Here is a 21,695-nt window from a genome sequence, read left to right on the forward strand (position 1 = left end):
AGAGGGGCCCTTTCCTCCCTGTCCTTTCTCTTCTTGGGCTTTGGCAGGCTAACCCTGGTCCTCCTCAGACAACTGAGGGTCTCCTGCCAGGGCGGCTCGCGGGTGTGGCCTGAAGGTCTGAGGATGAGCTGGTCAGACAGCCCGCCTGTGAGGGCGAAGGACCCCTTTTCTCTGTTCTCTCATTCCCTCCTGAGGTCTGCTCCCATGTCCGGGACAACTGGCAGTTCCCTCAGGGCGAATCCGCACTCATTAGGGACTCGGTTGGGACCGTTTCCCGACACCGGCTGGCTCTCCATTGCCCGCTTCTTTGGTCTCCGCCCCTTGTCCTCTCTTCCGGAGGATCTGGCCGCCATCTTGATCTGCGGGCGAACCCGGTCCGGCGTGTGTGAGTGGTGAGTCCTCCTCTCCTTCTTCCCACCAGTCTGGCCGAGCGGTGCCGGCTCTCCCCCTTAAGAGAAGACACCCCCACAGGAAGTACCATGCCATCTGTGGGGACCTTCTTGGCGGGATATCCCAACGTCCCACCCCAAAAGAGTCAGACGCCCCGTATTTGCTGTGACTTCTCCCCGAGGTGCGACACCATCAGAAGAGTCTCTCGCTTCCTATTAAGTCCAGTCCTTCTTCATGTCAGCGGTCGCCCTGACTGAAATTGCGACCCCAAATCAGAGATCCATTCCATTTGGCAGGATTCCCCTTTGAGAATCAGCAGCCAGTCTTTCCCACTAGGCGACTCCCCTTCTCTTCCTGGGACTCTCTTCTTGGGCTTTGGCAGGCTAACCCTGGTACTGACCTGGGTTCTGGGACACTGACCCTCACTCTTCCTCCTCCTAATAGAGGCTTCTCCCTCATTCATTGCCTGGTTTAATGTCTATGATCATTAGAGCCAACTATGGTTAGTCTGTCTCTGGACCAGGCCTTTTAAGAAACATTCCCAAGCAACTGCTAAACACCCTTTGTTTTGGGGAAGTTCCCTGTCTTCTCCATGGGACATGGACTGCCTGTTTCCTCTTGTTGGCGAAAAAACGTGGCATCTGCTTAGCCAAGCGTTAGAATCCAGAGTCATTTTTCTCTGCCTTCCGGCAACACTTCCCCTCTTCTGACTCCCCTTCCTCCTCCTGTCTCTGTACCACCTTAGGTGTGGCCTACATACATCACCCACTTCAGATTTCCCCAGTGGTTCCCCAGATAAAAACTGATAATGGGGGACAAATTGATTGACTTTTAAGTGGACCCAGGTGGCACATAATTCGGTATTTAAACTAATTGTAGCTTTTATTCTACCAAGGATTACTGAAGGTCAAATAAGCTCGTGTTACCCCTGTTGCAATTGTCAGCAAAAGAGGACTTAAAATGATGGTTAATTTTGTCTGTCTCAGAGTTTTCATAGGTAATTATTGAGAAAGCTTTCAAAGTCTTTGGTATCCTGAAACTTTATAAAGTTTTGCTTGGATGATAAATTGGATTGAATTCACTGGACATCTAAGTCTTTTCTAAATGAGATAAAATACTAAAGCATTGATTACTGAACGCAGGTTTGCGTTTTTGACTTATTTCAAAGAAACTGAGGATATTTGGGTCTGTTCTGCTTAATTGATTCAATAAATTTGCCATCTAAAGAGTCCTGGTGTAACAGTTCACCATTGGTTACTAAGTTTTCACTGGAGACTAAGGTTTCTAAGAGTTATATATTGCTAAATGTAATTAAGACTGATGGAAATAAGGGAAGCAACTCCATGCGTAAGAAAGATATAAGGAATGGGAATACATTTTTGATGTAGGTAAGAGTAAGTAATTTTGTCCTAAAACGACACTGGTTGTTTGGAGAGAAATGACTTGGGACAGATCTGAATGCAGATGATAGTTGTAGAAGTTTTGTGAAGGGAAATCTTTGGAAAGGAAGTTTATGTGTGGTCAGGACAGACTAATATTTAAATGAATGGACTTTATTTTTTTTTTTTTATAAGATTTAATTATCTCCCCCAGGCAGGGGGAGAGGCAGGGAGAGAGAGAAGAAGGCTTTTGCTGAGCAGAGAGCCCAACATGGGTCTTGATCCCAGGACTCTGGGATCATGACCTGAGCTGAAGGCAGAGGTTTAACAACTGAGCCACCCAGGCGCCCCCTGAAATGAATGGATTTTACAAGTATGCTGGTGTAAAGATTGAAATTCTGCTTTCTTTGTGTTAATAGAAAGGTTTCTTGAATTGTTGGTTTGCTTTTGATAAGAAAATGTAACGTTTTCTCTTTGCCCAGAAAAAACAGTTTCTATGTTTTGTCTTTAACAGGTTTTTAATGATCCATAATCCTTTAACAAACTTTCCCAAAATTTAAATTGTAAATGAAGTGTTTTTGACTTATTAGTCTTATTTATTTGGTATGTTACGTTCTGGCATAAGGTCATCCCACTTGAATTCTGATTTTTGAAATGTTATGTGTCACAGAAATAACTGAATTTCCTTGCCAATTGCATCCTAATGAACTCTCTTATTAGATTGTTCATAATGTCCATTTCTGAGTTTTTTTTGTCATTTAGAATTGTTCTTGTTCTCCTACAAAATGTGTTTGATCTTCAAGGGGATTCATAAAAAGGACTTTTAAGACAAATACTGTTATTTAATATCTTTAAGATCAGAAAACTGAAATGGATAAGAATTTCCAGAATTAAAAAGCTGCATTCAAACTGAATAAGAATTAGTAACACAGGACTAACGGAATTAAGAAAGATGATTGTAGTTTTTATAACTTTGAAACATTGCTGGTTCTGTAATGTTTGCTCTTCCAAATTAAAGAAACTTTCTCTTAAGGTATCTATGACTTACAAAAAATGTGATAAAGTATTCATTTGTGAACAAATTCAAGCATTTAACTTTTCTCTCTCACCTGAACCCTCTGAAATTCAAAAGGTCTCAGTGAGTATTCTTTCTAACATGACAATCATAATCATTTGCATAAGTTCAATAAGAATCTGTTCTTATAACAAGACACCATTGGAAACATTGGTCATTTTACCAAGGCTTTGACTGGAATGTTGTATTTGAGAGAGACATGGATAGACTCAGATATGGCCCAACAGCTTTAAGGAACTTAGGTTGACTATGAAACATGGAGCCAAAAAGCCCCTTGGAAATGTTGGACTGATACTTTCCTTACAGAGTTCCCAGCAGTCTTGTCAGGTGATTAAAGAATGTCACTTCCTGGCAGGTGCAGGAACCTCAAGATATTTGGAGACCTCAAGAAGAGGAATTCACCCAAATCTACAGATATTGCAGGCATGTCTGATGGAAGGACTTGAGTTGGCTTCTGGCCTAAGGAGACTACTGAAAGTTCAATCAAGATTCCTTGTGAAAAATTCCAGCAAAGCAGATTTTGAAAGATCTGTATGGCCAATTGCTATTCTTGCTGAACTTATGTAAATAATCAGGCCAAGTTTGTTAAAAATTGGATTTGTTTTGCAAACAAAGTAGTCTTGATTTGGTTTTCTCTGGAAATAAAGGTAATTTTAGAGAGAAAAATTATGTTTCAATAACCCACCTTTGTGGATGTTAAATTCTAGTTCTGTTTGTCTTTGAATGTTGTTTGCCTAAGATAGACAAGTTGAGGTGAACTGCAGAGAAGTTGCCACAATAGCTCATATATAGAACATCTTCATGCTTTTTGTTCTGTGGGGATAATGACAGGACCCCATGGACATATGATTATTTGAACAGCTAGAAAATGGGATTGATTCCCCAACAACTGTATAACTCAGCTAGCACCATGACCAATTCTGCGTGGCTGTAATGACAAAATTGTTCCCTAAAAGCCAGGGTGTACCCCCCTCCATGGAGTTAACTGTGGACTTGCGGAAATAATGGATGTCCCCACTTTCCTTATGATTTGAATTAGGTGATGCACTTGGGGAAGCCCTCATCCCCTGAGACAAGTCTTCTTCCACTTGCCAGTGATGCCCCATAATTAAGACATTGTTAAGGCTAGACCTCAAAGAGGGCTTCTTGATGGTTTTATCCCTTAGCCACTAGAAGCCACCTCTATTGATATTGCAAGTAGAGGGCTTTAGCCAACCATACAGCAGCCACCTTTAAATTTGATGTGCAGTCATCCACAAATTAAAAAGATGGCCCTCCAAAACCGAGTGGCCTTTGATATCCTTACTGAAGCTCAAGGATTACCACAAAAATGTGACAGGGTTACTAGAAGTTGGTGCTTTAACCCATCCCTTTCTTTCCTTTAAGGATTGATTAAACTCCTGGATTGGAGGAAGATTTTTGTCCACTAGTGCGAACTATCTCCACCATTACTGACCACCAAAACTAGTAGAACCCAAAACCTGACCACTCTTTCTTATTATATAACATATATCCAAAACTTACCTCCAGGGATCATGTAGACCATAAGACGCTTTGCAGGACAAAAAGCCATTCGAACCTGTCTGGACCGGGCCCTATCAGGTTCTCTTGACCACTCCAACAGTGGTAAAACTTCACAGGTTCTCCTGTGGATCCCTCTTTCTAAAACCAAGACTGCTCTGGCCCCAGATGAGGAGCCCTCCTCCAAGTACAGCTGCAAGCAGGTTGGAGATCTTCGCCTGTTATTCAAACAAGATTCGGGTGATACATACCCAGAGACCTAGAGACCCATGAATCTGGCCCATTGCCAATCCCTACTCTCGCATTCACTCAATCTATGATATTATCTTAGAAAATCTCCCTGGATACTTACCTCCCAAAACTTGCAGGATTTTTCCTCCCCAATTCCAAGACTTCATTCTCAACCTTTTTCTTCCGGGTGACTTTTTTGAATTTACTTGGTCAGAAATCATAACTTACCTGGACCTGCCCCCTTGATGTCCTGCTCTCACAATACAATCAGTCTTTTTGGGCTTAAGCTTTTTCTTTCTCGTTGTAACCTTCTTTTGGTTTCCTCCTTCCGGGACCATGCAAGACAAAGACGGTTTTCCTGGAAAAAAACCTGTTCTTGGCTCTCTTGGTTTCTTCCCTTCTTAGGACTCCTGGCCTCAATACTCCTACTCCTAATTATTGGTCCCTCTCTCTTTAATCTCTTTGTTAAATTTGTCTCTTCTAGAATCTAACAATTGCATATATGAATGATGGTTCAACAGGAATTCCAGCCCATACCTTTGGAGGGTCCCCTTCCCCAAATTCCATGGACCTGACCACCAAAGAATTTCACTCAAATCGCCTATCAGCGCATTAATATAATGCCATTCTCTGATCTATAAGTGCACAGAACCCATGATGAACTAAGAAGTTTACTTAGGGATATCTCTGTGCCCCTCATTCAGCAGGAAGAAGCTATTGAAGATGAGACCTCCACCCAAATGCCAAAGATTTGTTGTTATCAATCTGTCAGGGGCCAATGTAGAGGCTGGTTGAGCAATGGAATGTAGAAAGGACCACAGTGACCACCTGGCTGAATACAGGAGAGGACATCAGTCCACCCACCTCAGAATACAGACCCTAACTAATCAATGGGCTACTTACAACCAGACACAATTACCAAAAAAAGGGAGAATTCCATAGGTGGCCTTACCTCTTCACCTTCCCCCTTTAAAAACAGCCCCCCCCCTTTGCCTCCTTGCAGACAGCCTTTCCTATGCTGTCCTGCCCACCACCCCCTTGCTGTGCATTCAGTAAACTTCTAATTCCTTTGTTCTTCCTCAAGTGAATTCTTTCAACCCCAGCGCCACCAGCTTCCACCTGATGGTTGCCTCACATTTGGGGGCCCCCATCTGATTGAGAAGCATCCCATTTGGTCACCACAGTGGATAATAATCCCAAAGATCTCCATACTTACAATAAAACTATATGAACTAAACTCACTAGTTAAAAGATTTAGAGTTTGGATTTTAAAAGTTCCAGATACAGGTTCTTGTTTACAAGAAGACACCAAAACATAAGTGTACTAAAAAATTGAATGCAAAAAGACACATTAAGAAAACATTAACCAAAAGAAAGCATTATAATGTGTTAAAGCCAGCTTAAAATAAACAACAAAACTTGAAGAGTGGAGGGGCTTATTACCTAATGATACATTCTATTAACTGAAAGGATGTAGCAATAAAAATATGAGGCAAAAGTTGATAGAACTATAGCAGGAAGTTCCTAAAAGATTGTAATTAAAACATTTTCCTTAACAATTATTGACAGGTAGGCAAAGAACAAGAATATCTTAAAAATACAGTTAAGGGTGAACCTCTGCATATATAAAGTTCTGCTTTTAATAATTTTTTAAATATGTTTTCCCTCCTCTAACTTAGAAAATTAAAAAAATTGATCAGTACTAGGCCACAAAAAGTCTCAAATTTCAATGCGTACATTATACAGGATGTGCTTTTATGAGTCTGAAGTTAATCATGAACAGAAAAATAGCTTTGCTTTTTCCGCTCTCAGAACTCAAGAAAAATGCAATGCAGTAATAACCATCAGAGTCAAATGCCTTATTTTTGTTTGCTCAGTTTGTTTTGTTGCTGTTTATTATCCCATTTTTTCATAAATGAGAATTTTTATCTATCCTTCTATTTGTATATTGCTTGGTTACTTTACTACCCATTAACCCTTCCAAAGTCTCCCCCTTAAGTCTCATATTGCTTTTCATTTTAAATAGTAGGATAAGCTCTTTGAAGTTTATATTATCATTAAAATGGTCCCATCTAGGTTTTGTGTTTAAAACCTCTGAGTTTGGCTTTCCTGTGTTTTAACATTAAAACAAATCCAATGGAAAATAATCAAAGTAAAAACTTGAGTTAAAGCAATTACTTCAGAGGCGCCTGGGTAGCTCAGTCATTAAGCATCTGCCTTCGGCTCAGGGTGTAATCCTGGCGTTCTGGGATCAAGCCCTGCATCAGGCTCCTCTGCTGGGAGCCTGCTTCTTCCTCTCCCACTCCCCCTGCTTGTGTTCCCTCTCTCGCTGGCTGTGTCTCTCTCTGTCAGATAAATAAATAAAATCTTAAAAAAAAAAAAAAGCAATTACTTAAGAAAGTTAAATAGGACTCTAAATAGAACATCAGTGGATATTTATAATTGAAACCAATAAGGGGGAAATTAGAAAGTTTACCAATATACAGATTTAAAATCAATACACAGTTGTAAGCTTAGATTCTGCAAAGGGTGGCCAAAAAAAAAAAAAAAAAAAAGATTGTGTGAGTGCGATGCATGATTTCCATGATAAATGCTAGCATGAATTCTATGATTTAGTCAACAAAATAGGTTTCTTTCATTTTACAAGATCGAGTTTTTAGATGGAACTGCAGAGGAGTGATTAGCACTGCTTTGCCTCACTGGAATTACTCAAATACTCTTCTTATCTTTGTTCCCAGCAGTTTTTACTTTACTTATTCATTGCCAGCTGGAAGGTAAATGGGTCTATAGAAACTACTCTTAGAAGTAAATGAGAATTCATTGAGGGACACTGAGCTTTTAAAGGGCTGGTAATTTGCTTGATTAGTTGCATATAGCATATGTGTTCATGTTATTCTTAGATTTCTCTTGTGCATACTTTCAGATCATGTGTCCTTTTTTTCCATATGTTTCTTATCCTTATCCTTTCTTCTGCTTGGAAGGAAAAGGTTGCCTATGACAACCGAAGTTATATTTTTAGTTCATTTATATTGTTTGCTTGAACATTCTTTTTTTCTTCCAAAATGAGGTGGAATCTAACCAAAATATATTCCTGCATCGGCCAAATGTCATCCTCACTTCCGTCCATTAAAAATTGTGGTTCACTTTTTAAGAATCAGTGCCAGAGGCCAGAAAAAATTAAAGCTATAATAATCTGCTTTGTTTCAGTCCAAAATCTCAAGATCATTTCTTTTCTAGATATATATTGAAAACACTTGCACGCACGTGCACACACGTACATACACAGCATAGGCCCTAACCTGTGAAGACATATGTGTTACAAGAAAAAATACATACATTTAAATGGTTATATTATACATTAAAAATTATATATTTACAAGGAAAAATTTCAAACTAAGCCTTATTTTTGAAATTAAGACCGTCTCAGAAAATACAGGATATACATGTTCACAAACAACTCTTGTTATATTTAAACCTGCTTTAGCTTTTCTGTTTTTCTTAGCTCAGTTTTTCATAATGAGACTAGATACCCGCTTGAAATTTAGGGGACATATTTCAAATTCATTTTATTTTGTCCACGTTTAATTATATTAATAATATCCTCCATCAAAATAAAATCCTACAGAGTGAATATGGAACTTCCAGAAGACGTATAATCCGGTGTTTCATTTGGTAACACATGTAGACAGACCTTTGTGCTAGTTGTTAAGCCATTTTCTCTGTTTCAACTCCTGCCTTCTGCACTCTGCTTTGTGATGCTGTGATTGGCGCTCTGCATACTGCATTTCCCTTGTGCCAGTAGGGGGTGGTAGAGAGACAGTGGTAGGCTGGAAATGGAGGGAACTGTACATTCCTGTTTGCCTTTTGTCCTGTCATGGTCACCCAGCAATTCCTCTCTTCCCTGCCAGTGGCATTGACAGTTGGTCCAACACTTTGAGAATCCTCTTCAACAGGCTCGCTAAGGCACATCCGCACCAACTGGCTGCCTCACCCTCCCCTTAGGTCTCAATCCCAGATTTACGGGCCTCTCCTCTAAGCTTCTGAGACACCAGCACCAGCCCAGTGGGGTGACCACCTCAGCGATCTAAGTCTCAGCTCCTGCAGACTTCTAAGTTTTCAATCTCTTCTCTCCAGACCTAGCAACAGCTGCAGGTAATTCCTTCCTGAAGTTACTATGTCTGTGTTACTGTACTGTTCCCTTTATTGCCATTTCTCTTCTTCAATATCTGGTTAATAATTCTTTATATTAAATTATCCCTAGCAAAATGAATGGTTTCTTTATCTAGCACTGACATAAAACATTTTGTTCTCATATGGGATCAGAACCTGTACCATTCACTGAGGCGTAGATATTATAATGCCTACATAGAACCCATACATGTAATCTATATAACACCTACATATGACATCTAAGTGTCAGCAAGCATTTTATGTATTTTAAGGGAATGAGCTTTTTGATAGAGGCTCTGAGACACATAATTTGGAAGTCATTTATAGTATATCTTTTAAGAGTATTAGTTAAAATTGTAAAGCATATTGTCCTAATCAACTCATCAGTTGAATCTATTAGATATATATGTCATCAGAAATAAAAGTCACATTAAAATATACAGTTGAAAAACCTACAGATTATTCTGTTGTATTTTCGTCATAAACACTGAGAAAGATTAGTGATTTAAGTAACATATTAGTTCTTTTTCCTCCTTTCAGCAACCAAAGCATATTCACAAATATTAAGTTACAGTGATACAAAAATAACACTGAAATTAGGATGACTCTACCATCGAACTTAATTTTTGTGGTCTTTTTTAAGAGCAGTCTACACAATAAGGAAAGTCAATTAAAGTTAAAATTACACCATTTTCAGGGACACATTAACTGTTGGAAGTTTCAGCCACACTGTATTTATAAAATTGAAGAAATACATCGACTTAGTCTAGTGTATGTTCAATTTGCAAGGCATGTACCCACCACTCACCATGAACATGTTCTTTGTGTTTAGCCTCCCCGAATCACCAGGTGTTGGTAATTCATCAACCATCTAGTCTCTGACCATGCCACCAACTTCAGGCTCTGTAAATAGAAACTCAACACTGTGAATAGAAACTCAACATACTTTACATAGTCAGTTCAGCCAGTGTTAGATATACAAGATAGCATGAAGTGAGCAGTGGAAAAAGCAACATGGAACCAGGGACAAAATGGGAATGTGTGGAAGGGGCTGGTAGTTGCCTTATCCTTACTAATAGAACCTACGATGACAATGCTCTCAGTCATAGGATTGTCTATTTCCCAGACACGCTTGAAGCTAGTTTTAATGGTGTAAGTTCAGTTAATGAAGTGTAATCAGAAGTGTTTTGTGATACTTTCAGGATGTTTAATTGAAAGGCAGTAGGTGGAAATTACACTCCTGGGTAGGCTAGATTAGATAGCAATGGGACAGCACTTTTGCTGAAAATAACTATAAAATCTGGATAAAATACAGAAGGAAAATGTTTAATGGCAGTCAAGAGACAACAAGAACTGGGGAAAGGGAGCTGAAGAAAAATTGTCAGGAGTTCAGCTGAGCTGGGAGAGAAAAGGTGAGCTGTTAGATATTGAATAGCTGATTATAGCAACAAGCCAAAAATGAGAGAGTTAAACCTTAATCACTTACTGAGATGCTATGAGCAAGAGGCTAAAACCAGTGGAAAGTGGACTCCTTGATTCCATTTTCCTCCATGGAACGTCAGGTGGATCATTGCAGATGTGGGGGATATCCCACAGTTGAAGGAGTCCTGAACAAAAGGCTTCCACAGTTTATGGACCATGGGCGTTGGGGTGAAGTGAGGGGGAAGCACTGGGAGTGGAAAAGTACTGGGTACCAAGTCATAGTGAGGAAAAGTGTCTTAGTGTCCCACCCCTCCCCCCACAAGGAGAGCTCGGCAGAGATACCTGAAGAGGATCTTGGCCCAAGGCCTAAGATGAAGAGATCCAAAAATGAAGGCACTGGGGTAGGTGTTTAAATATGTGAGGGAACAGCCAGCCAGAGGGGCCTGAGTCCTTGATAGAGGCTGAGTCCCTTCAGGGACTTTTGATGCACAGGCTGTGTCCCTAATTTGGTATGAGGAGGGTAGCTTTCCACTTTGAGGTCTGTCAGAGAAAGCCTTTGCAATTGCCTATGGTCAGGCCTGAAGAAGCACATGGAGGGTTTTAACTGGGAGCCAGACTCTTCAGAGGTGAAATAATTTTTGCATCAGCTTTTACCCTGGGGTCAGTTGGTGAGGCAGGTGCAGTGGGCTCAGAATCTAAGTTCTGAGCCATAGAGGATGCTGCTGGAGGATAGAGGAACCAACAGAGATATGGTAGAATTTGGCAACTCCAAGCATGTTGTTGATTTTCCCCTGAAAATATTTGCCAAATTCTGGGCTGTGTGGGACAGAAGATTTAAAAGCTTGGTGAAAAGCATGACAGAGCTATCAACAGACTTGTAAGACAATGATTACAGTTTAGGATCTGAAACTGGAAGAGGGCCACGAAGAATGCCCCGAGCTCTTGGTTGAGTCCAGGTTATACTAGAAGTATGATAAGCATTAATGGGGCTGTAGCCGTGCAACCATGACTCACAACAGTTCCTGTTAAGCCTCCATTGTTTTAGCATAGCAAGAGAAAGGTAAATACTATCTGGAGGAATGAATCATTGCCTTAAGCAAGCTTCTGCAATTTTTTACTACAGAATAATTAGTTTTTAATAAAAATTGGTAGACTGCAAGACCCATGTCAAGACCAAAAATAAAATGAAATAAATGAAATAGAAACAAGCTCACAGATAATTGAGGAACCATTACCACCTGACAAGGACCTCAGAATAATTATGATTAGTATATTACAACACTAGAAACAGATGAAAAGATGGAGATTTTGGCAGAGCATTTCCATCTCTAAAGGGAAAAAAATAGACTTCTAGAAATGAAGATAAATTATCAAAATGTTTTGTTTTAAATAAACAGTCTTTGAAGAATGAAGGTAGGAGGAGACAGGAGTACTGAAATTGACATGTTAGTACAAAATTTAAAGGTGAAGTACAGAGAGAATAAAAGAACATTAAAAATAGTACAGTTGTAGGAGATTTATGAGACATGGAAAGGTCTAATATACATGTAACTGGAGTCTCTAAAGGAAAAAATAAGGCAGAAGCAATGTTTTAAGAGAATTCTGCAAAACACCGAACAGCAGATTAAGGAAGTTCTGCAACACAGTCAAGATAAATAGAGACTACCCCAAATCCTAATAATAATAAAAAAGAAATTATAGAAGAGCAAAGATGGTGAAAATGGTTAAGCAATCTGAGGGAAAGAAATCTTACCTTCAAAGGAGCAAGACATACAGCTGGCTTCTCGAGAGAAATGATAGAAATCATGAGATAACAGAATTATATAAAGTGCAAAAAGATAACTACCAGTCCAGAACCCATTAATCAGCAAAAGGTCCTTCAAAAACAAAGTGAAATACACATTTTTGGAGGATATACTGAGATCATTAAAAGAAACACTGAATGCTGTTCAGGTGGAAGGAAATGTATCCTTGCAGGGAAAATAATAATGAAGTAAAAATGAAATACATTTTGGGGCACCTGGGTGGCTCAGGTGGTTATGCATCTGCCTTGGCTCAGGTTATGATCCCGGGGTCCTGGGATAGAGCCCTCTGTCAGGCTTCCTACCCAGCGGGGAGCCTGCTTCTCCCTCTCCCTCTGCAGCTCCCCATGGTTGTTCTCTCTCTCTCTCTCTCTCTCTCTCTCTCTCATAAATACATAAAATATTTTTTAAAAAGTAATACATCTTAAGAATATACAGGAAAATATAAATGAGTATTGACTGTAAACAAAACAACAGTGGTAATGTTTTGTTGATTCAAGTAACAATTTAAAAGGTGTTAAAATGCTTAACCTTTCTAAGCTACCCAGGGAGGGTCCGTACAGCATTGTGCGTTGCTGCCCTAACTTAAAGGGAAACTTTGATAATGTCCGGAGCCCTTGATGTCCTGCAAGTGAAGCAGGTGGATGTCCTCAAATTCCTTGCTGCAGGAACCTACTTAGGTGGCACCAACGTTGACTTCCAAATGGAACAGTCTATCTACAAAAGGAAAAGTGATGGCATCTACATCATAAATCTGAAAAGAACCTGCAAGCTTCTGCCGGCAGCTCATGCCATTGTTACCCTTGGAAACCTGGCTGATGTCAGTGTCATATCATCCAGGAATCCTGGCCAGTGAGCTGTGCTGAAGAAGCTGATGCTACTGGAACCACTCCTATTGCTGGCCGCCTCACTCCTGGAACCTTCACTAACCAGATCCAGGCAGCCTTCTAGGAACCAAGACTTCTGGCGGTTATCAATCCCAGGGCTGACCACCAGCTCCTCACAGAGGTGTATTATGTTAACCTCTGCCTATCCTCACTCTGTGTAGACTCTCCTCTGCACTATGTGGACATTGCCATCCTTTGCAACAACAAGGGAGCTCACTCTGGGTCTGATGTGGTGGATGCTGGCCCGGGATGTTCTGCTCATGAATGGCACCATTTCCTGTGAACACCCATGAGAAGTCATGCCTGATCTCTACTTCTACAGAGATCCTGAAGACATTGAAAAGGAAGCACAAGGCTGTTGCTGAAAAGGTTGTGACCAATTAGGAATTTCAGGGTGAATGGACCGTTGGAGCTCCTGAATTCACTGCTACTCAACCTGAAATCACAGTCTGGTCCGAAGGCGTGCAGATGCCCTCTGTGTCTATTCAGCAGTTCCCTACTGAAGAATGGAGCGCTCAGGTCTGCAGCTCCCACTGCTCAGGCCACTGAATGGGTAGGAACAACCACTGACTGGTCTTAAGCTGCTCTTCCACAAAGGCAAGCAAAACGGAAATAAGGTTGATGGAAAAGAAATGCTTTCTAAAAAAAATAAATAAATAAAATAAAATGCATGACAATGTTATTTTACAAAAGTTGAGGGGGGTAAATTGAATTAAAGTGTTCTAAAGTTCAAGCATAATTAGAGTGGTAAAAGCCACGATTTTTTTTTTAGATTGTAATATGTCAAAATTGTATGTAATCATAGTTATTACTAAGAGAGTAGTAAAAGTAAGTTTAACAATTTAATAGAACAAAATGGAATAATGGTAAAATATTTTATTGTGACAGAGGCAAGAAAGAAAAGGGAATGTAATATGGATTGATTAAAAACAGTGGTAGAGTAGATAAGAATCAAATATGTCAGTGTCAGTAATTATATTAAAAATTAATTAAATTCTCCAATTAAAAGACTAAGTTGCCAAGGAAAACAAAGCCATGTGCTGTATGCTAGTTCACTGTGTGAAGGGACCACATTTTTATGGCTTTGTTGATTACAGGGAGTCAAGTCACAATCCTATCTGTTTCGATGGGGGAAAGAGACACTCACATTTAATGGAGAAAGTTTGGGCGAGGTTCACAAAAGGGAAAGGAGGCAATGAGACCTTGTGGGTGAGGACTTTTGGGCTATTCAGTGTACTATTGTTGCTTCTACATCTGCAACTGATGTGTTGTATGGTGTGCTTCTCTGTTCTACACATGTCAGAGGGGATTCTTTTGATCAGAGTGTTGCATGTACACAAGTGTTAGTGAGACATTCCCTTGTCAGTTACCACCAGTGGGGGTATCTGAGTACACTGCCAGCTGGGGTACTCTTAAAGTCTTACATACACTGATGCTGTCCTGCTGGTTGGCAAATCAGGAGCCTCAGTCACAATAGCCCTGACTTTGGAGATATCACACCTTTGCTCACAGGTATGGTTGGCAAACTCCAAAAAAGCTCAGGAGCCTCCTTGATGAATAAAATTTTTTGGGACTATGTGGGGTATTTGCAGCACTTAATCCCTCTGGAAGTCAGGGAAATAGGGGTTGTTTTGGTTGGTTTTGTTTTGTTTTGTTTTGTTTTGTTTTCAGCCTTCCACCACCAAAAGAAAAGCCTTAAAACTTACCAGACTCTGAGTATGGGTACAGTTTGTATCTTGCTGGGGCACTCCGTGGGGTCATTTATGTTGGGTAACAGGAAAATTATAACTCTGTTAACAGGTTCCAAACCAACAGGCTTGGAAGGCATCCAGCAGGCTGAAATTCTATACTTTCGGGACATCATGATTTTCATGATCCCTTTGAGTTATAAATCTTCGTGATTAATGATTTTGCTGATTGTAGCCTCTGGCAAAGAGAAGCAACTCCTTTGAGTTTAGAACGTGCAACCTCCCTGACACAGTTGCCAGGTGCACTCCTCTGCAAAAGCAGCTCTTAGTTTCTTACTTGGCTCCTGTCAAAATTGAGTATCTGATCTAGGGAGGCTCTGTTACTCTTTTTCTGACATTTTGGGGTGGGCCTTTTGGGTTTAAATCAACCATCTTGTTATTTATTTTCCACTTGTCCCATCTTTCTTGATTCCTTTCTTCTCCCTCTTTTCCTTCTCTTTTGTATGAAGGAAGTATTCTTTATAATTCCATTATTTTTCCTTTGTTGGCTCACTTCCTATAACACTATTTAATGTTATTTTCATGGTTGCTTTAGGGTTTATGTTGTACATCTTTAATTTATTATGGTCTACTTCAAATAATATTATATTACTTTATGTACACTGTAAGAACTTTAAAATACTTCCATTTCTTCTTTCCCAGCTTTGTCCTATTGTTACACATTTTACTGCTGTATATGCTATTTATCTTATTACATTGTTATTCTTCTGGCTATAAGCAGAGTATTATCTTTTAGAGAGATTTATTGGGTAAAGAAAAAACCCGTTTTAACCCATGTTGTTCCCGTAATTGGTGCTCTTTATTCCTTTGTGTAAATCCATGTTCCTGTCTGGTATCATTTCCTTCCACTTAAAGGAAGGACTTCCTCTAACATTTCTTCTGCTGAAGAACTGTCCATGATGAGTTCTTGAAGCTCTCGTATGTATGTGACCATACAATATGGTGGTGAGAATGTAGAGCCACTAAAATGCCCATATACTGCTGGAGGGAATGTGAAAAGGTAGAATCACATTGAAAAACTGACAGTTTTCTGAAAAATTTAACAGACACCTCCCATGTGATCCACCCATTCCACTCTTAGGTGTCTACCCAAGAGAAACAAAACTTTATGTCCAAAGACTCATATACAAATGTTCGTAGTACCTTTGTTTGTAATATCCTAAACTGGAGAAAACCCAAATATTTATGGACAGGGGAGTAGATAAAAAAAAAATTACAGCATATCCACACCAACGAATACTACTCAGCGATAAAAAGAAGTGATTATCGATATACATGACCCTATGGATACATTTCAAAATCATTATTCTGAGTGGAAGAAGTCAGGCAGAGTGTATACAGTATTATGATTCCATGTATATGAAATCGATATACATGACCCTATGGATACATTTCAAAATCATTATTCTGAGTGGAAGAAGTCAGGCAGAGTGTATACAGTATTATGATTCCATGTATATGAAATTCTAGAAATTTCAAACTCACCTACAGTGGCAGGAGGAGGACCAGTGATTGCCTGGGATTAGGAGTTGAGGGAGGGAAAGATTACAAAGAGGAAAAAGGAAACTGTATAGTATAATTGAAAAGTTCAACATCTTGATTGTAGTGATGGTTTTATGGGTGTATATATGTCAAAAATGATCAAATGGTGGAACTTTAATACATAGAGTTTATTGGACTTTTTCAGTGTAAATTGAGATAAAATCTCATCAGTATTCTTTTGGGTAATCTATATTCGGTATTTTCTATACTGTGTTAAACTGCAAAATGAAAGTGTTAACATCTAATACAATTTTTCTAGACCTAATTTGATAATTTCTACTTTTGTCTTTAAATTATTTAATTTTACATAAATGTTGGTAGGTTAAATTTGCTTATGATTTGGGCACACTGGAATTTTTCAGTCTTTGTTTATCCTCAGCTATACTATTAATTTGTGGTTTTCTTCCAAGACCGGAGCTGACTTTGTTCCTTTCTTCTCCAGGGGTAGAGATTCCTCTTTTCCTTGATTCCTTGCTCCTGGATTCTCCTCCAGGGGACACTGGGCAACGTCTGCAGACATTTTTGTGTGTCACACCCTGGAGGGTCCTACTGGCTTCTAACAGGTAGAGGCCAAAATGCTACTAGATATCCTACAGGGCATAACCCAACCCCACAACAAAGACTTACCCAGCTCACATGTCCATAGTGCCAAGGTTGAGACAAATGTAGATTAATCACTGATTATGTTGAATGGTAGAAAAACAAATGCAAACAAACAAATATAGAAAAAAATCTATTTTAAATGCAAAAATATACAAAAAATAACAAGTTAATCTTGTTTCTTAGTGATAGAATAAAGTCAAAGTTTATAATTTGAGCTACTTTAAGAATTCCTGGGATGCTTGGGTGGCTCAGTCGGTTAAGCTTCTGCCTTTGGCTCAGGTCATGATCCCAGGGTGCTGGAATCAAGTCCCGGATTGGGCTCCCTGCTTAGGGGGGGAGGGGGACAGAGAACCTGCTTCTCCCTCTCCTGGCTGTTCCCCCTGCTTGTGCTCTCTCCCTGTCTGACAAATAAATAAATAAAATCTTTAAAAAAAAAAAAAGAATTCCACACATTTAGTGTATGGCACCTTAATAAAAAAAGGCTTTTTTATCCCAAATAACAGAGTAACTAGAATTCTAAAGAGACTTAGAACAACTCCTAAAAGTGTTGCCAATTAGCAGTTACATTTTTATAAAAAGATGGGACTTGATTACATTTCATAATAATTTAAACAGTGGGAATGTCCTAAAATAGCTAAAATGATGGAAATAATGTGAAATGTTTCTTGTGGCTCCCTGGCCCTTCTTTCAACAAGTATCTTTCAAACCCTATTGTTTTCACTGTTAGTGCAAGAACAAAACAAGTCTGAGGAAAATTATAACATAATAAATAGAGTAAGAATTTACAATACATTGTGTAATATTGTGGTATTTCTCTATTATTTTAAAAACTATGTTTTTAGCATTTAAAAAATCAGCATTTCATGGCTTAGTAAATATTTTTATGAAGATAATGAATCTAGTTACACTACTTAAATTCCGACGTAGTTCTCACTGTACATTTTTTAAAAAATTTGTGTTCTTAAGACAATTAGAATCTTCAGAAGTGTCCTGTATTTGGTTCTCTGACTTTCAGAGTATAAGTTATTTGCCTTTTCACGATTTTGCTATCAATCTGGAATAGTCATTTAGGGGAGTGTCTTAGCGTTAGCTCTGTTGATGTATTCTAAACCCGCTCTAAAGTGGAGACATAAACATGGTAGCACAAGACTAATTTAAGATTAGATATGGGATATCTTTCTAAATGTTGTTTTAGTTTGCCCGGTGGGAAAAGAGTAACTCTGCAGCCTAATCCTGTTAATTAGCTTTTGGCAAACACAGCTACAAACAGTTTAAAAATCCTATCTCACTCTGGTGTATGGAGGTTTAATAAAACACACTGATAGCCATGGCTTGCCCTTACTGTTCTCATTTCAGTCACCCTTCCAACTCATTATTGCCGTGGCTTCCATTCTAGAAAGCAGACAATTAGAGGGAAGGAGGGGCTGAAGGCTATTTTTTAAAGTCTCACTTGAAATATATCTCGAAAGGGCTAACCATATCATAGTAGCTCTAAACACCTTAAATCAATTTATGATTTCCATATATTGTGGAATCTGAGGTGGCTTCATGAAAATAATTTCCAATTCTTACTTCCCAGTCATGGCTTCAGGAAGGGGCGGGAAGCTTTTACAATCTAATCAGGAGAGAAAATGAATGCACCAGACAATGAGGCAGGCGTTGCTTAAATTGAACCTAGTTCTTACAGTCCTCAGCAAGGAGCATTGTCCCTCAGTGTGTTTCACCCAGAGGAATAGCTGACAGAAAACACCACAAAGGAAGAAACACAGGAAGAGACAAGCCCAGGAGTCTATTGTAGCTGTGAAAAGAACATCAGGGAGTCCAGTTCCCATGGGCTTTGTCTGTGTTCCGTAATTATTTTTAGGCAGCAAAGAAAAGATTTTGCTTTGGGGATTTGGATGAATATCTTTAAAGGAAGAGAGTATATACAAGTTGTAAATAAAAGCAGAAGGCCTCTGGTAATAGGGTCAACGGCCTCAAAATAATAGGACAATCGCCAATGTGTTGTGGGCAGCAAATTTTCCATGACAGTTTTTCCTTATTTATATTTTTGTACCATTAAAGTGGGTTAGAAATAACCTTGCACGTGAATTTCTGTAGCCAACCATACCCCCAGTGTTTCAGTCTTCCTCTTTTCTCTTCCTGTTTTCTGTTCTCATTGTTTCCTAGTTTATTTTGGGGTCTTCTGGATTCTAACATTAATTGAGAACTTCCTATCCATTAGACATTGTATTAAGCACTTAAAAAATGTTTTTATCCTTTAATTCCAAACAATCTCATGGGACGCTGCTATTACACACCGCATAGTCGTGAAAAATGAAGCTTCCAAGCTTAAATAATGACTCAGATGTTCGGCCAGTAAGTGACAGAGTTAGAGTGGAGATCTGCCTAGTCGTTTCCCTGTCAGTTACCCCTTCTATAGTACTCTCTCTCCATAATGTCTTTCCTTTGAATAAAGGCAAGCAATATTGCCCGGGTCACAGGGCTCATATGTATATTTGTGAGTTCCCACGCTGAACTTGATCTTTGAACCTCCTAAATTTCTTTCATGTCAAAAGCAACTTAAAGAGGAAAGTGGAAAATTTAATTGTGCGTGCCTATCTTGCAAAACATGATAAAATGTTACCACTATTTTTGTTATAAACATGATTTAAATTTTGTATATCTTAAATTGCTTCGTTTTAAATTTAAAAGCAGTAAAAAAAATTTAAAAGCAGTGATTGACATTGTGACATCAAGGGGAAACTGAGATTGCTTTAGATGTATTCTAAATTCTATTTCATAATGGCTTCCATATCCAAGAGAAATACCACCCCTGAAACCAATGCAGATACCAGCTGAGAGGGTGGAAGGGTCATTTTGTGCTCATCCTATTGAACATCTGTCAAATTCTGAAGTGATACAGTTACTGGAATCTGATATTGCCCTATATTAATAACTGAGGATGCTACAGACTAATAAGTTAGAGACAGATGTGTGGATGTCTGGGATGTCTGGGGGAAATAAATATGTTTGGTTCAACACACATTTTCTGAATGGCAAATATGCTGCTTGTTCTTTGTCTAGGGAATTTTACCAACTATTGTAACTTATAAATAAATCATAGCGTGAGTTTATGAATGATATTTATATATTTTAATTATATATTTTATAATTATATATTACCATATGTTATTATTACATACTGTGATAACAATATGCTCGGCTATTGATTACTACTTGTCTTTTTTGTAACACAGTCACGTGGTAACAGCCACCCTAACTCTACATTAGAATGGACTAAGCTTCTTGGAGAAAGGAATCCTAACTATGCAAGGCCTAGTAATTTTGTTCCAGAATTTTATCTCTGAACTTTTATTAATGGTTAAAATATCTTCAGATTTAGATAACCCAGAAACCTGGGATGTAACCAGGAAGTGCTATCTTAGCACATTGTTTGCTAATGTCTGCTGTTAACTCTGTATTTAAAAGAATGCTATAATGGGTAAATAAAAGTCAAGATAAATCCTGTTACTCATTCCTTTATCACACATTGAAAAAAGATTTCGATACTGCATTAAGCAGCTGCATGTGACAGTCACATATAGGATTAAATAGTGTAGGTGATGGTCCAGTAATCTGAAATAGTTTAGGTAAAGAGGAGGAATTGTTTCAAGGGTAAGATCATTTATGTTGTTGAAAGGAGGGCAAACTTGCAACTGGACCTCAGAAACTATAGGAGCAAAGAAAAAACTCTCAACATCTCGTATATTGGCTGTATTCTTTCCTGCAGCAGAGCACCTTCCAGCAGTGACAGGGAACATGGCTTCCACCACCTCTTCATCTCAGCTGCATGAGGCCTCTACCACCACACAGGGATTGATCCATGCCCAACTGACACAGAGAATGACACGGACTCAGCAGCTTAGGTCACGTGCCCACCCCTAGCCGAAGTCGCTGTGGCCATGAGACCATGTGACCTGTGCTCTTAGCCCAGGTAAGTACAGTGCCTCAGGTGAGCACAATAGATACCTATCACTCACTGATAGACCACGTGCCAGGTACAGTTCTAAGAAATATACATATATGATAATGGACTTAATCTTACAACCCTCTGAGGTGGGCCTTGTTGTCATTATACTCATTTTGCAAATGAGAAAACTGAAGCATAGAGAGTTTAAGTAACTTGTGCAAAGTTTGAGTAACTTGTACAACTAAGTGGTATAGCGGAATTCCAAACCCAGGCAATTTCTGAGCTCTGGTCCCATTTGAAAGTGAACGGAGATGAGGGCATTTGAGATCCTTCAGTAAACTGTAGTCTTCCCCTATTTTACAGTGACACTGGTGGAGGGGTTCTTTCCTAGCTCTTCATTTTACTGATTAGTCAGACTTCCAAATGTGTGCTGGCCCTAGGTTTTGTCCCCTGTCTTCAGTGCTCCTCCTGTTAAACTCACAACGTCCAAGCTCCTAGGGCCAGGCAGATGTCCTCAGGGCAATTACTGGCTTCAGAGCCTGGAAGCTTTTGTGAATTATACTTTCTTACCATCTTTGGTCTCTTCTTTTCCAGTCCAGATGTACATTTAAATAAATTTTATGATAGTCTATTCAGCATAAAATTTCGCCTTTATGAGTAGTAATTGCCTGAAAAATGAAGTCCTATTATAAATTATATGTGTAAATAATAACAGTTTTTGTTCATTGACGGTGAACACTTAGTAAAAGTTGATGCCTATTGTGTTACGTAATGATAGGCACAGGAAATATCTCATTCTTAGCAGAAATGGTAACTTGAAAAGAAATCACATAAAAACTCCATAATGCTAGTATTCATCAATTTGTAGATTTGCAAACTATTTAGTGATTATAAATGTCCTCTAAGGAGTCTTCTAAAGAATTTAAATATAGGGGCGGCATTTTTTTTTTTTTTTTACCCTAGTATACCATTC

General features: G+C 39.0%; 1 protein-coding gene and 1 pseudogene across 1 annotated transcript in view; both read left to right on the plus strand.

Annotated features, from left to right (window-relative positions):
- NEIL3 (nei like DNA glycosylase 3) overlaps window positions 1-21,695 on the plus strand; it is a 478,812-nt gene that overhangs the window by 151,124 nt on the left and 305,993 nt on the right. The window contains exon 3 of the mRNA XM_048226218.2: window positions 20,543-20,746. The gene's annotated coding sequence lies outside the window, so the exon portion shown is untranslated. The remainder of the gene's footprint in view (window positions 1-20,542; window positions 20,747-21,695) is intronic.
- On the plus strand, window positions 12,595-13,572 carry LOC113262231 (40S ribosomal protein SA-like; annotated as a pseudogene).

This window comes from Ursus arctos, unplaced genomic scaffold, assembly GCF_023065955.2.
Source record: "Ursus arctos isolate Adak ecotype North America unplaced genomic scaffold, UrsArc2.0 scaffold_27, whole genome shotgun sequence".
Classification (NCBI taxonomy): domain Eukaryota; kingdom Metazoa; phylum Chordata; class Mammalia; order Carnivora; family Ursidae; genus Ursus; species Ursus arctos.